Source organism: Monodelphis domestica, chromosome 6 (genome assembly GCF_027887165.1).
Source record: "Monodelphis domestica isolate mMonDom1 chromosome 6, mMonDom1.pri, whole genome shotgun sequence".
Taxonomy (NCBI): Eukaryota; Metazoa; Chordata; class Mammalia; order Didelphimorphia; family Didelphidae; genus Monodelphis; species Monodelphis domestica.
The window spans coordinates 14,927,649-14,944,806 of NC_077232.1; positions in this window are offsets into that span (position 1 = coordinate 14,927,649).

The window sequence follows — 17,158 nt, forward strand, 5'->3', positions numbered from 1 at the left end:
ATAAAGAAATCAAAACTATTAACAAGCACATGAAGAAGTGTTCTACATCTCTTATAATCAAAGAGATGCAAATCAAAACAACTCTGAGGTATCACCTCACACCTAGCAGATTGGCTAACATAACAGCAAAGGAAAGTAATGAATGCTGGAGGGGATGTGGCAAAGTAGGGACATTAATTCATTGCTGGTGGAGTTGTGAACTGATCCAACCATTCTGGAGGGCAATTTGGAACTATGCCCAAAGGGCGACAAAAGAATATCTACCCTTTGACCCAGCCATAGCACTGCTGGGTCTGTACCCCAAAGAGATAATGGACACAAAGACTTGTACAAAAATATTCATAGCTGCGCTCTTTGTGGTGGCCCAAAACTGGAAAACGAGGGGATGCCCATCAATTGGGGAATGGCTGAACAAACTGTGGTATATGTTGGTGATGGAATACTATTGTGCTCAAAGGAATAATAAAGTGGAGAAGTTCCATGGAGACTGGAACAACCTCCAGGAAGTGATGCAGAGCGAGAGGAGCAGAACCAGGAGAACATTGTACACAGAGACTAATACACTGTGGTATAATCGAACGTAATGGACTTCTCCATTAGGGGCGGTGTAATGTCCCTGAACAACTTTCAGGGATCCAGGAGAAAAAAAAACACCATTCATAAGCAAAGGATAAACTATGGGAGTGGAAACACCGAGAAAAAGCAACTGCCTGAATACAGAGGTTGAGGGGACATGACAGAGGATAGACTTTAAATGAACACTCTAATGCAAATACTATCAACAAAGCAATGGGTTCAAATCAAGAAAACATCTAATGCCCAGTGGACTTACGCATCGGCTATGGGGGGTAGGGGGGAGGAAAAGAAAATGATCTATGTCTTTAACGAATAATGCTTGGAAATGATCAAATAAAATATATTTAAAAAAAAAAAAAGAATAATTGGACTTCCAGAAAAGCCAGAAATAAACACCAAACTCGACATGGTGATATAAGATATAATCAACGAAAATTGCCCAGAGATTCTAGAACAAGGGGGCAATACAGCCACTGACAGAGCTCACAGAAAACCCTCTACACTAAACCCCAAAAAGACAACTCCCAGGAAAGTAATTGCCAAATTCCAAAGCTATCAAACAAAAGAAAAAATCCTACAGGAAGCCAGGAAAAAGACAATTTAGATATAAAGGAATGCCAATCAGGGTCACACAAGACCTTGCAAGTTCTACTCTGAATGATCGTAAGGCATGGAACATGATCTTCAGAAAGGCAAGAGAGCTGGGTCTTCAACCAAGAATCAGCTACCCAGCAAAACTGACTATATACTTCCAAGGGAAAGTATGGGCATTCAACAAAATAGAAGACTTCCAACTTTTTGCAAAGAAAAGACCAGAGCTCTGTGGAAAGTTTTATACTGAAAATCAAAGAGCGAGGAATACCTGAAAAGGTAAATATTAAGGAAAGGGGAAAAATGTTATCTTCTTCTTTTATGCAAACTCTCTTCTATAAGGACTACATTTATATCAATCTATGTATACTAATATGTGGGGAAAATGTAATGAATAAATAGGGGGTAAAGAAAGACCAAATAGAATACTCTTTCTCACACAAAGATTCACATGGGAAGGGGAGGGGAAGAAAACTCCTATAAGAAGGAGAGGAAGAGAGGGGTTTTTTTTACTTAAACCTTAATCTCAGGGAAATCAACTCTGAGAGGGAAAAACATCCAGATCCATTGGGATCTTGAATTCTATCTTACCCAACAAGGGTAGGGAGAAGGTAAAACCAAGGGGGGGTAGGGGGAGAGGGAGAACAAAAAGGGAGGGAAAGAGGGGGGAGGGGGAGGGAACAAAAAGGGAGGGACTAAAAAGGGAAACATCAAGGGAGGGGATAAGGGGGACTGATTCAAAGTAAATCACTGGACTAAAAGGTAGAGCCGAAGAAGAAAAGGTTAGAATTAGGGATGGATATCAAAATGCCAGGGAGTCCACAAATGACAATCATAACTTTGAATGTGAATGGGATGAACTCACCCATAAAACATAGACGAATAGCAGAATGGATTAGAATCCAAAACCCTACCGTATGTTGTCTTCAAGAAACACATGAGGCAGGTTGACACCAACAAGGTCAGAATTAAAGGATGGAGTAAGACCATCTGGGCCTCAACTGATAGAAAGAAGGCAGGAGTGGTAATCATGATATCTGATAAATCCAAAGCAAAAATAGACCTGATCAAAAGGGATAGGGAAGGTAATTATATTTTGTTAAAAGGGCAATCTAGACAATGAGGAAATATCATTAATCAACATGTATGCACCAAATAATATAGCACCCAAATTTCTAATAGAGAAACTAGGAGAATTGAAGGAAGAAATACAGTAAAACCATATTAGTGGGAGACTTAAACCAACCATAATCAAATTTAGATAAATCAAATAAAAAATAAATAAGAAAGAGGTAAAAGAAGTGAATGAAATCTTAGAAAAATTAGAATTAATAGACATATGGAGAAAAATAAATAGGGATAAAAAGGAATACACCTTCTCAGCACCACATGGCACATTCACAAAAATTGACCATACATTAGGTCACAGAAACATGGCACACAAATGCAGAAAAGCAGAAATAATGAATGCAGCCTTCTCAGACCACAAGGCAATAGAAATAATGATTAGTAATGGTACATGGAAAACCAAATCTAAAACCAATTGGAAATTAAACAATATGATACTCCCAAACCATTTAGTTAAAGAAGAAATCATAGAAACAATTAATAATTTCATTGAGGAAAGTGACAATGGCGAGACATCCTTTCAAACCTTTTGGGATGCAGCCAAAGCGGTAATCAGAGGTAAATTCATATCCCTGAATGCTTATATTAACAAACAAGGGAGAGCAGAGATCAATCAATTGGAAATGCAAATGAAAAAACTCAAAAGTGATCAAATTAAAACCCCCCAGCAGAAAACCAAACTAGAAATCCTAAAAATTAAGGGAGAGATTAATAAAATCGAAAGTGATAGAACTATTGATTTAATAAATAAGACAAGAAGCTGGTACTTTGAAAAAACAAACAAAATAGACAAAGTACTGGTCAATCTAATTTAAAAAAGGAAGGAAGAAAAGCAAATTAACAGCATTAAAGATGAAAAGGGGGACAGCACCTCCAATGAAGATGAAATTAAGGCAATCATTAGAAATTACTTTGCCCAATTATATGGCAATAAATACACCAATTTAGGAGAAATGGATGAATATATAAAAAAATACAAACTGCCTAGACTAACAGAAGAGGAAATAGAATTCTTAAATAATCCCATATCAGAAAATGAAATCCAACAAGCCATCAAAGAACTTCCTAAGAAAAAATCCCCAGGGCCTGATGGATTCACCTGTGAATTCTATCAAACATTCAGAGAACAGTTAATCCCAATACTATACAAACTATTTGACATAATAAGCAAAGAGGGAGTTCTACCAAACTCCTTTTACGACACAAACATGGTACTGATTCCAAAACCAGGCAGGTCAAAATCAGAGAAAGAAAACTATACACCAATCTCCCTAATGAATATAGATGCAAAAATATTAAATAGGATACTAGCAAAAAGACTCCAGCAAGTGATCAGAAGGATCATTCACCATGATCAAGTAGGATTCATACCAGGGATGCAGGGCTGGTTCAACATTAGGAAAACCATCCACATAATTGACCACATCAACAAGCAAACTAGCAAGAACCACATGATTATCTCAATAGACGCAGAAAAAGCATTTGATAAAATACAACACCCATTCCTATTAAAAACACTAGAAAACATAGGAATAGAAGGGTCATTCCTAAAAATAATAAACAGTATATATCTAAAACCATCAGCTAATATCATCTGCAATGGGGATAAACTAGATACATTCCCAATAAGATCAGGAGTGAAACAAGGATGCCCATTATCACCTCTACCATTTGACATTGTACTAGAAACACTAGCAGTAGCAATTAGAGAAGATAACGGAATTGAAGGCATCAAAATAGGCAAGGAGGAGGCCAAGTTATCACTCTTTGCAGATGACATGATGGTCTACTTAAAGAATCCTAGAGATTCAACCAAAAAGCTAATTGAAATAATCAACAACTTTAGCAAAGTTGCAGGATACAAAATAAACCCACATAAATCATCAGCTTTTCTATATATCTCCAACACAGCTCAGCAGCAAGAACTAGAAAGAGAAATCCCATTCAAAATCACCTTAGACAAAATAAAATACCTAGGAATCTATCTCCCAAGAAAAACACAGGAACTATATGAACACAACTACAAAACAGTCGCCACACAACTAAAACTAGACTTGAGCAAATGGAAAAACATTAACTGCTCATGGATAGGACAAGCCAATATAATAAAAATGACCATCCTACCCAAACTTATTTATCTATTTAGTGCCATACCCTTTGAACTACCAAAATACTTCTTCACTGATTTAGAAAAAACCATAACAAAGTTCATTTGGAAGAACAAAAGATCAAGGATATCCAGGGAAATAATGAAAAAAAAAAAACACATATGAAGGGGGCCTTGCAGTCCCTGACCTTAAACTATATTACAAAGCAGCAGTCATCAAAACAATTTGGTACTGGCTAAGAAACAGAAAGAAAGATCAGTGGAATAGACTGGGGGAAAGCGACCTCAGCAAGATAGTATACAATAAACCCAAAGATCCCAGCTTTTGGTACAAAAATCCACTATTTCATAAAAACTGCTGGGAAAATTGGAAGACAGTGTGGGAGAGACTAGGAATAGATCAACACCTCACACCCTACACCAAGATAAATTCAAAATGGGTGAGTGACTTAAACATAAAGAAGGAAACCATAAGTAAATTGGGTAAACACAGAATAGTATACATGTCAGACTTTTGGGAGGGGAAAGGCTTTAAAACCAAGCAAGACATAGAAATAATCACAAAATGTAAAATAAACAATTTTGACTACATCAAACTAAAAAGCTTTTGTACAAACAAAAACAATGTAACTAAAATCAGAAAGGAAACAACAAATTGGGAAAAAATCTTCATAGAAACCTCTGACAAAGGTTTAATTACTCATATTTATAAAGAGCTAAATCAATTGTACAAAAAATCAAGCCATTCTCCAATTGATAAATGGGCAAGGGAAATGGATAGGCAGTTCTCAGATAAAGAAATCAAAACTATTAACAAGCACATGAAGAAGGGTTCTAAATCTCTTATAATCAGAGAGATGCAAATCAAAACAACTCTGAAGTATCACCTCACACCTAGCAGATTGGCTAACATAACAGCAAAGGAATATAATGAATGCTGGAGGGGATGTGGCAAAGTAGGGACATTAATTCATTGCTGGTGGAGTTGTGAACTGATCCAACCATTCTGGAGGGCAATTTGGAACTATGCCCAAAGGGAGACAAAAGAATATCTACCCTTTGATCCAGCCATAGCACTGCTGGGTCTGTACCCCAAAGAGATAATAAGGAAAAAGACTTGTACAAAAATATTCATAGCTGCGCTCTTTGTGGTGGCCAAAAACTGGAAAACAAGGGGATGCCCATCAATTGGTGAATGGCTGAACAAATTTTGGTATATGTTGGTGATGGAGTACTATTGTGCTAAAAGGAATAATAAAGTGGAGGAGTTCCATGGAGACTGGAACAACCTCCAGGAAGTGATGCAGAGTGAGAGGAGCAGAACCAGGAGAACATTGTACACAGAGACTAATACACTGTGGTATAATCGAAGGCGATGGACTTCTCCATTAATGGCGGTATAATGTCCCTGAACAATCTGCAGTGATCTAGGAGAAAAAAACACTATTCATGAGCAAAGGATAAACTATGGGAGTGGAAACACAGAGGAAAAGCAACTGCCTGAATACAGTGGATGAGGGGACATGACAGAGGAGAGACTCTAAATGAACACTCTAATGTAAATATTATCAACAAAGCAATGGGTTCAAATCAAGAAAACATGTAATGCCCAGTGGATTTACGCGTCGGCTATGTGGGGTGGGGGGGAGGAAAAGAAAATTATCTATGTCTTTAACGAATAATGCTTGTGTGACAAGGGAATCACTTTAAAAGACTGATATATATTAATTTAAGGTAGCCAAGGAATTCAGCTATGTAATTCCTAAATGAAAACCCAAGTCAGCAGTAAATCTTTTATGGAGTTTAATTACAAAAGGAGTAAGAAAGGAATTAGAGATAGAGAGAGAGAAAAAGGGAGAGAAGGGAATAGGGCTTAAATACCACTTCTGTTTAGGCTGGGCCAAAAGGCCCAAGCCCTTAGATAGCTGGGGCAAAGAAAAAAGATCAGTCCCTATTACTCACATGACCAAAATGGAGAAACAGTCTCAGAGGCCCCCACTTTCAGCTTCCTTCAGAGCAAGCTTTTCAGAGCCCACACGAACCACACCAACCAACTTCTCAACCACCTCGAGTCTTCAGACCCCCCTGATCTTTAAGGAAACCATCCAAGTTGCCTCCCCTCAGTTCTCACATCTACCAATCACTGTCCATCAATTTCCCTGTGCCAATGGAGGCTCTAGCTTAACCCAGGACCGCCCAGAGGCTTTGCACATGTCTGTTGAAGGTCATATTTTCAAATGATTAAATCTTTGCTCCTTTGCTACAGCCCTTTCTAAATCCTGTTAACCTGAGTAGGGTAGAGATTGGAATAATTAAATTTTGATCTAGGCTGCAGCCCTTACTCAATCTGTTAGGACTGAATAGGGTGGAGATTGATTCCAAGTATCTCCATTGTATCAATTCTGAAATCAATCATGACTCAAAGAAATTCCTGTTTTATGCTTAAACATAGGTCAAAGTCCTTTCCCTTGTTCAGCAAAAGGTTTCTGTCCTAAATTAATCTGAAGAAGGGAAGAGAAGGAACCTCCCATGCCAATGGGGTTCCCATTCCAATAGACTATCAGTAAGAAATTTTCCAAGTATGAAATATCCCAATGGTGAAATATCCAACATTTATAAGTCTAAGGAATTTTGAGGTTTACACTTGGAAATGATCAAATAAAATATATTAAAAAAAAAAAAAGAAACAAGCTACCTCTCTGAATCCAGAAACTGAACTATTTGGAGAAGACACCATGAAGATGGCTCCACAGAGCACAAACTGCAGGAGAAAGATCAAGAATGAACTTTGGTGTGGTTGATTGAGCATTTAATTTGTATGTATACTTTAATGCCAAAGGGGACTGTCCCCTAATTGGACTGTTGTCAATGTACCTCGCAATCATTAGTTTTGTTCTTTTCTCTCTTATCCTCAAATTATTGTAATTTCAAAGTTTGTATATTTTCAAGCCTCAGCAGAAAGATTAGTCTTCCTTTGGCCTCAGGGGAGTAATGCAAAATGGAGATTTGAACCCCAGACTTCAATCCCCATAATTCCTTGGTACTTCCCATAATTCCCTATAATCTCACCTGAGACCCCACCTGGGAGACATCACAATTTGTATTTAAACTGGCTGTACCTCCTGTTTTGGCCTCCCTCTTCCTCTACTTGGACATGGCAAGATGTAGTCTACCAAAGTGCCCTTGACCAGATCCCCCCAAACCACACCATTGAACAACTTGACATCCCTCCTTCTATAGAGGAAATCCAAAAAGCCATTAAACAAATGAGTACAGGCAAGGCACCCGGTTAAAACGTGATTCCAACCGAGGTGTACAGGGCCTTAAAGGGAAAGGCTCTTCAGGAATTCCAGATAGTGCTGACCAGCATATGGGAAGAGGAAGACATGGCCCCAGAACTCAGAGATACCTCCATCATAGCCCTATACAAGAACAAAGGCTCATGAGCAGCCTGTGACAACTACAGAAGCATCTCACTACTCTCCACTGCTGGAAAGATCCTTGCCCATGTTATACTCAACAGACTCCTGTCATCTGTTTCAGAGCAGAACCTGCCTGAATCACAATGTGGCTTCCAACCAGATCGCAACACCATTGACATGGTCTTCACGCTGGGGCAAATGCAGGAAAAATGCCTTGAGCAGAACCTGAGTCTCTACATTGTCTTCATAGACCTGACAAAGGCATTCAACACAGTGAACAAGGATGTATTGTGTGTGATCCTCAGCAAGCTTGGTTGCTCAGCAAAATTTGTCAAACTGATCCAGCTCTTTCATGTTGACATGACAGGGGAAGTCCTATCTGGTGGAGAGATTTCTGATCGCTTCAACATCTCCAATGGCGTGAAACCAGGCTTTGTCCTCGCTTCGGTACTATTCAACCAATCCTTCACCCAAGTTTTATGACATGCTGTGATGGATCTAAATCTGGGCACCTACATCAAATACTGACTGGATGGCTCACTATTCGACTTCCTCCACCTGACTGCAAAAACAAAGACATCAGAGAGACTCATCCTGGAAGCTCTCTTCGTAGATGACTGTGCTCTCATGGCCCACCAAGAAAATTATCTCCAAACCATTGTGGACAGATTCTCCACTGCAACAAAACTGTTTGGCCTGACTATCAGGTTCAGCCAAACAGAGGTGCTGTTCCAACCTGTACCAGGGAGGCCAATGAACCAGCCGTGCATAACTATTGATGGCACGCAGATTTCTAACATCAATACTTTCAAGTACCTCGGCAGCACTATCACCAACGACGGGTCCCTAGACCATGAGATCAATGCCAGGAACCCAAAGGCCAGCCAGTCACTCGGGCGGCTGCCCTCCAAAGTCCTCCAACACAGAGGTGTAAGCACTGCAAAGAAGCTCAAAGTGTATAACGCAGTGGTCCTCAGCTCGCTCCTGTACGGTTGTGAGACATGAACACTGTACCGAAAGCACATGAAGCAGCTGGAGCAATTCCACCAATGCTCCCTCTGGTCAATCATGAGGATCCGATGGCAGGACCGAATCACCAACCAGGAAGTCCTCGACAGAGCCAACTCCACCAGCATCGAAGTCCTGGTCCTCAAAGCCCAGCTACGATGGTCTGGGCACGTCATCCGCATGGACCCACAGCGAATACCAAGACAGGTATTCTATAGTGAACTGTCAGCTGGACTCAGGAAACAAGGCCGACCAAAGAAAAGATTCAAGGATCAGCTAAAGTCCAACTTGAAGAGGGCTGGCATGACACCAAAGCAACTAGAACTCTCTGCCTCTGACAGAAGCAGCTGGAGAACCCACATTAACCATGCCGCCGCCACCTTTGAAGATGAGCGACGTCGACGTCTTGCCGCTGTGCGTGAACGCCGACACCAGACCACAACCGCACCTCCCGTAACAACTGGCGTCCCAGGCCCCATGTGCCACAAACTCTGCGCCTCAGCCTTTGGACTGCAAAGCCACATGAGGGTACATCAATAGATGATAATGCACAAAGACAATAGTCATTATCGGTCACCGAGAGACTGCTACTACTACTACTACTACTACTACTACTACTACCACTACTACTACTACTACTACTATACTACAGACCAAAGTCAAGGTATTTCGTCTACTTCCAAACTTTCTTTTGACAGTAACAAGCCAGCCAGCATTTATTCATCACCTATTACATGCAAAGCACTGTTCTAGACATTGTGAATAAAATGGTCGGCCATGGTCCAGTGTAGCTGTAGATAATCATGTGCTGAGAATGAAATTGTTCCTAAGTAGTTAATTCGGGGGGGCATCACAGCAATGAATTGATAGAACATTACAAAGAAAACTATAATTCTTTAATGAAAAGACCAATATTTTAAAAATAAATAATTTTAATAGCTATTATCAAAGTGTGATCTGTTATAATAAAGGTTATATAAAGGAAATTAGTGTAGACATCATCATTCATTATTTGCAGATGAAAAACAAGTAGACTGGATCACATGATATCTATAGCAATAATGGATGAAGTGATAGCATATTCCTTGGTTACATTTGCCTGTATTGAGAAATTAGTGTAGTGAAAATTTCACCTTAGAAGATTGTTATAATATTAAAACTGTGGGCGCCAAGTAATATACTTATGGAATTCCTAAATGAAACACTCAAGTCAAAATGGACTTTATGGTGGTTTAATCACAATGGGAGTAAGAGAAGGGAGAGGGAGAGAAGGAGAGAGGAAAAAAGGGAAAGGGGTTACTTAGCCTCTGACCAAGGCACAGGGAGATTAGGCCCAAAGGGCCAAGGTAGAAAAGAATCAGTCCTTGACTCACGTGACCGATCTGAAGGGAAGCTGTCTGTGGATCTCCTCCCTGTTGAAGCTCCTGGCACGAACTGGCATCTAGCCCTGTCCACAGGAAGTGAGCTAATTCCAGAGACTGTTTTCTCTGTCACTTCTTGTGCCTCACAAGTGCCAATGGTGGCTCAAGCTTGGCTTAGGACAGCCCAGGTGGGCAGTTAGTTATTTTTGATTTGTTCTTGACTAGCACATGCCCATGTTGTGTCGGTGTGCACAATTTTTTTGGTGCTAGAACAAGCAAGATGGAGATTTTTAAAATTCACAATCCCCCCTGATGATAATTGGGGGACTAGTCTCCCCAATTGATCACTAAACATTAGAATACTGCACCCTGAAAAATTCTAACTGCAAGTGTATACAAAATTTTGCCCTCTAAGAGGAAGACTATAATAATTGTAGATATGGGGAAATAGAGGAGAGAAAAAGACAGCAAACCAATGTTTTGCTGGGCACATTGACAAAAGCCAATTAGGGGGCAGTCCCCTTTGGCATAAGAGTGTACATTCAAAAAAATGTCCAATCAATCGCACCCCAAGGTTCATTCTGGATCTTCCTGCAGTTCTCAGCCAAAGAAATCAAAACTATTAATAAGCACATGAAAAAGTGTTCTACATCTCATATAACCAGAGAGATGCAAATCAAAACAACTCCGAGGTATCACCTCACACCTAGCAGATTGGCTAATATAACAGCAAAAGAAAGTAATGAATGCTGGAGGGGATGTGGCAAAGTAGGGACATTAATTCATTGCTGGTGGAGTTGTGAATTGATCCAACCATTCTGGAGGGCAATTTGGAACTATGCCCAAAGGGTGATAAAAGACTGTCTGCCCTTTGATCCAGCCATAGCACTACTGGGCTTGTACCCCAAAGAGATAATAAGGAAAAAGACTTGTACAAGAATATTCATAGCTGCACTTTGTGGTGGCCAAAAATTGGAAAACGAGGGGATGCCCTTCAATTGGAGAATGGCTGAACAAATTGTGGTATATGTTGGTGATGGAATACTATTGTGCAAAAAGGAATAATGAAGTGGAGGAATTCCATGGAGACTGGAACAACCTCCAGGAAATGATGCAGAGTGAGAGGAGCAAAACCAGGAGAACATTGTACACAGAGACTGATACACTGCGGTACAATCGAAGGTAATGGACTTCTCCATTAGTGTCAATGCAACGTCCCTGAACAATCTGCAGGGATCGAAAAAACACTATCCACAAGCAGAGGACAAACTGTGGGAGTAAAAACACCGATGAAAAGCAACTATTTGACTACAGGGGTGGAGGGGATATGACTGAGGAGAGACTCTAAATGAACACTCTAATGCAAATACCAACAACATGGAAATGGGTTTGAATCAAGAACACATGTGATACCCAGTGGAATTATGTGTCGGCTGTAGGACAGGTGTTGGGAGGTGGGGAGGGAGGAAAAGAAAATGGTCTTTGTTTCCAATGAATAATGTTTGGAAATGACCAAATAAAAATAAAAATTAAAAAAAAGAATAAACACAAAGAACTTTATGATAATTAAAATAGGATTAATATGAGGTGGGGATTAATGATTTTTTACTACTTGTACTATACAAATATTTAGTTCATGTTAGTTCCATAAAAGTAATAATAGGCATCTAAAATCTCAAGCTATTTAAAAGAAAAAAATATCAAAATTCAGGGTGTTATACTATATGACATGTTTTGAAGAGTTTTCTATAATATGACAGGGTAGATAATTTGCTATTGGTTTCTATTAACAATAGCAATGATAACAATAAAACGAGCTCACAGTTATGTACTACTTAAGATTTACAAAGATATATGTATTTGGGTAAAAACTAAAAAAAAAAAAGAGCTAGGGGAAAGGCTAACAAAATATCAGCTTCCTTTAGCCAAACTGTAAGAGTGCAGAAATGGGGAATTCCTCACATACTCTTTGACCTGAGGTTCCTCTGGAAACTTGGGGTACCAGGGGAAACCCCACATCCCCATCTCAATTTGACCCATTATCTCATGACTAGACTATTGCAGGAATCTTCTAATTGGTCTCCCTGACTCAATTTTATTCATTCTCCAGTCCATTTTCCATATGGCTGCCATTGAATGTAGCAGCTGATCATCAGCTGATCCTGTTTAACCATGAACCAACTTTCTGGTCTATATTGTTCTTTCTCAGAGCAAAGCCTTGCCGGAAGTCGAAGAGGACTCTCCTGGATACCCTGGCCTCTTACCCACCTTTCTCAGGCTACTGACCTTTGATTACTGTGTAAAACAATAGGTCCCTTCATAACAGTTGTATCTCCTAAAAGCATTAAATATTGCATGCCCTTCCCCCCCCATTCCAGGTGGATTCTCTAGTACCAGGGTACTGAGAGAGACCCCAGATTATAATCTCCTTTATTGATTAAAGATCTTTTATTATTATAAAAAAATGAAAATTAAATAAAAAATAAAAAAAACAAAAGAAGAAAAAGGGGAAAAAATTAAGGGGAAATATATATATATATATATATATATAAATCCTTTATATATACAAATATTTATATTAAAGACAAATTCAAAATCAGTATCAAAATATAAAAAAAATAGGTATACAAGATTTTGAGAAAGCAAGAATAATTTCCCCCCCTACAGGCCCCTGTATTAGGGTCCAATTAAGTAATTTCTAATCCCATAGGTCTGTAGGACAGAATGCAGCAAATTTCACTTACCCATTTGCAGCCAAGGCTACAGAAAGTTGCCATACTATAGGAGAGAAAAAAGGACCAGATTTTTATTTTTATAGGGAGTGTCATTCCCTCGTCTGATTTTACCTTCATTCTCAGGGATGGAGGGAGCCAGGATGGTAGCCAACCTTTGGCACTTGTCTGTAGGTATTTTCACGAAGAGTGTGGATACAAGGAAGGCCTACATCTTAACATCTGTCAAGTGTCGCAACCCCAGGTCTCACACTAGGTTCAAGACCTTATTATTGGCTTAGAAATGCATTAATCCTACCTGGATTGGTCTTTGATTTTTAGACCTGTGAGCTCTTTTGGCATTATCCAGGTTATCTCTGTGCTCCTTTTTGATCCCATTCCTAGAATCAGAAACAAACATTAATCATAGTCCCACAACAATTATCAATAAATGGCAGGTTCCCATAGTTTAAAGCTGTTTGGGTGCGTATTAATAATAATAGCAAGTATATATATTTTAACTAATATTATTGTAGAATAAAAATTAATATTGATCGTATGTACCTTAAGTAAATAGAAATGAGAAAAAGGGGGAAAATAAAATATTGTAATAAAAGAATAATAATAAAATAAAGAAAATAGAAAAAAGGAAAAAAATTAAATTTAGGAATTCAATGTTTCAAAAGCAGAATAAAACAGTTCTACTTGTCAATGGGTAGTTATCTCAATGCATGTATAGGATACAGTCTATCAGTCTCAACAGAAGATGCTCTCTTTAGACGTGAGCAGTGAATCCAAGAGTCTTTCTCTCCAACCTTTATAGATGTTGGAGTAGTTAACAATATTTGGAATGGTCCTTCCCACAAAGGCTGAGTTGCTCCAGTACGCAGGGAATTCTTTATATATATACGTTGTTTCCTGTGTTCAGGTCATGAAACGAGAAGTCTAGTGGTCCGGCTTGTACTGCAGCTCCGGATTCATGTAGCTAATGCAGTTTGTGCTGTAATTCCTGTATATAGGAAGCAATAGTAGTATCTCCCCCTAATAGCGATGTATAATCCGGGGAGAAAGGCTTAGCCTGTATAGGCGGATATAAAAAAAAGCATCTCAAATGGTGAGATGTGTCAGTCTCCTCTAGGCCTGCTTCTAAGATAAAATAGGGCCAGAGGGAGAATTTCAGGCCATTTTAAATGGGTCTCAGTGCATAATTTGCCAATCATAGTTTTAAGTTCTTTGTTCATCCTCTCAACTTGGCCTGAACTCTGGGGATGATATGGAACATGGAATTTTGGACTTATCCCCAAGCAAGAATATATCTGGTTTAGAACAGAATCAGTAAAATGACTCCCCCTATTAGAATCAATATGTTCTGGCAGGCCAAAACGAGGAATAATTTCTTTTAAAAGCACCTTAGCAACAAAAGCCTCTGTGTCTCAGGCTGTAGGAAATGCTTCCAGCCATCTGGTCAGTTGGTCTACTATGACCAGACAAAATTTATATTGTCCTGCCTTTGGCATTGTTATGAAGTCTATCTGCCGGTGCTCAAAAGGTGTGTAAGTCAGAGGAGGCCCACCAAAGGCTTTGCCACGAAAGGCATGTTGGTTATATGCCTGGCAGGTAGAGCAGGCAGAACACACTTTAGAGGCTCTGGTAGTTATACCAGGCGCTATCCATACTCTCTTAACAGAGTCCACGATGCCCTGGGTACCAAAATGGCCATTTTTATGAACAGATTGGCAAATTTGGTTATAGAAACTTCTAGGGAGCAGGGGTTTTCCTTCAGATGACACCCAAACTCCACTGATCTGTTTTGCTTTCAATTTTTGTTTCCATTTTCCACTTCCTTCTCATTATAGGAAAGTGATAAATTTAAGTCATCAGTAGTTCTTAATGTTAAAAGTACTTCAGGCCCTTCTGTGGCTGCTAACTTTACAGCAGCTTCTGCTCGGTCATTTTCCCTAGAGACAGGGTCGGTGCCACCTGTATGGGCTGAGCAATGAACTACAGCTAGGGCTTCAGGCAGCTGAAGAACAGAAAGAACTTCATTAATAATTTCAGCATTAGCTATGGATTTTCCAGCTGAGGTTAAAAATCCTCTTTGGAGCCATAGCATCCCCACTGAGTGACAAATGCCAAAAGCATATCTAGAATCCGTATGAATTGTTGCCCTTTTACCCTTGGCAATTATACAGGCATGTTTCAGAGCTATGAGCTCTGCCCCTTGAGAGCTAATGTTAGAGGGCAGTGAAGCTGACCACTCAGTGGCAAATTCTGAGACTACGGCAGCTCCACTATAGCGTATGCCATCCCTCATGAAAGAAGAACCATCAGTAAATGAGATCAGGTCTGAGTTCTTTAAGGGAGTGTCCAAGAGATCATCTCGAGTCTTTTCTTCCATGGACACTAGTGTTTCACAACTGTGTAAAGGTTCTCCTGAAGTTGGTAAGTCTGGAAGCAAGGTGGCAGGATTAAGGGTTGTACAGCATTTCAGAGTAATATTTTCATTGTTTAGCAAAGTTATTTCATACCTTGTAATTCGCTGATCAGAAAATGCCTGTGTTCTCTGTCTTAGCAATAACGCTTCTACCTCGTGTGGGCACATAATTGTCAATGGGCATCCCAATACTAGATCAATGGTTTTTGTCACTAGTAAAGCAGTAGCAGCCACACCTCTAAGGCAAGGTGTGCTCCTGAAGCTATTGGGTTCAGCTGGGCTGAATAATAAGAAACTGGATGCTGATAAGGCCCCAGAGTCTGAGTTAAAATGCCTGAGGCTACTCCTCTTCCCTCATGTACATACAAAGTAAATGGCTTGTTGTAATCTGGGATGCCTAGAGCAGGGGCAGACAAGATAGCCTTTTTTAGCTCTGATAGAGCTAACAGGTGTTCAGGCTCTAATTTTAGGGACTCAGGGATCAAATCCCTTGTTAGGGTTATAAGGGGGTTAGTAATTTCCCCATAGCAAGGAATCCATTGTCTGTAAAACACTGTTGCTCCCAGAATTGCTCTTAACTGTTTTTTAGTGGTAGGAGCACTCAATTTTTGAATATTCTCAATTCGCTTGGAAGAATTAGAATGGGCATCAGCTGTCAGAATTAATCCCAAATATTCTACTTTGGGGAGACATCACTGATCTTTATCCTTCGAAATCTTATGACCTCTTTTGTGCAATTCCAAAAGAAGGTGTTTACTATCTTCCTGGCATGTTTCTGCATCTGTGGAAGCCAAGAGTAGGTCATTTACGTATTTTATTAATTTGCTGTTTTTAAATTTTATATTATCTGTATCTTGTCCCAAAATTTGTGCAAATAAGATTGGGCTTTCTACATAACCCTGGGGCAAATGACTCCAGGAATATTTGGTACCATTCCAGGTGAAAGCAAAAATATGCCTTGAGTTCTTATGTATGGGTATAGAAAAGAAGGCTGAGCACAAGTCCACTACTGTAAAGTATGTAGCTGTGCTAGGAATAGAAGAAATAATAGTATTGATATTGGGAACTATGGAGTGTCTCTTTACAATGTGATTGTTCACGGCCCTCAAATCCTGTACGAATCTATAGAGGCATTTGCCATTGGGTCCCCTTTTTGGTTTTTTAAAGTGGAGGATGGGCGTGTTGTATTCAGATTTACAAGGGAAAATTATTTCTTGGTCAATTAATGAGTTTATTATTGGAGTAATGTCCTCTGTTGCCTCCTTGGAGAGAGGATACTAAGGAATGCAAGGAGGTGGGCTGGATTTAGTTTTTATTTGCATAGGAGCAGCTGATTTAAGTAAGCATACATCAGTAGAAGATGTGGCCCAAAGAGACTCTGATATATCTGTAGGTATTTCAAAGGTGGGAGGCTCCTTTGCCTCCTGGCTCTCTGAGAGAAATACAGGGAGTAAATTTAAGGTTTCCTCAGGCATTTCTAAGGAGAGAGAACCATCTGGGGTGCACATTATTGTGACTTGTACTTTGCATAGTAAATCTCTCCCCAGAAAATTTGTTGGGGATCCAGGCATTAAAAGAAAAGAATATTCAACAGGTAGGGGTCCCACATGTACCATGCAAGGAGAAATTTTGGGACCTTTAATGATTTTCCTGAAATACCTACTACATTTAGGGAACCAATAGAATCACATTTCTTATCTGGTTTGCTTACTAGAACTGACCTAGATGCTCCAGTGTCTAAAAGACAGTCATAGTATGAATTTCCTACCTTTCAAGTGACATGAGGTTCCTTACTATTTGGGGGGGGGGGTGTATAGGGA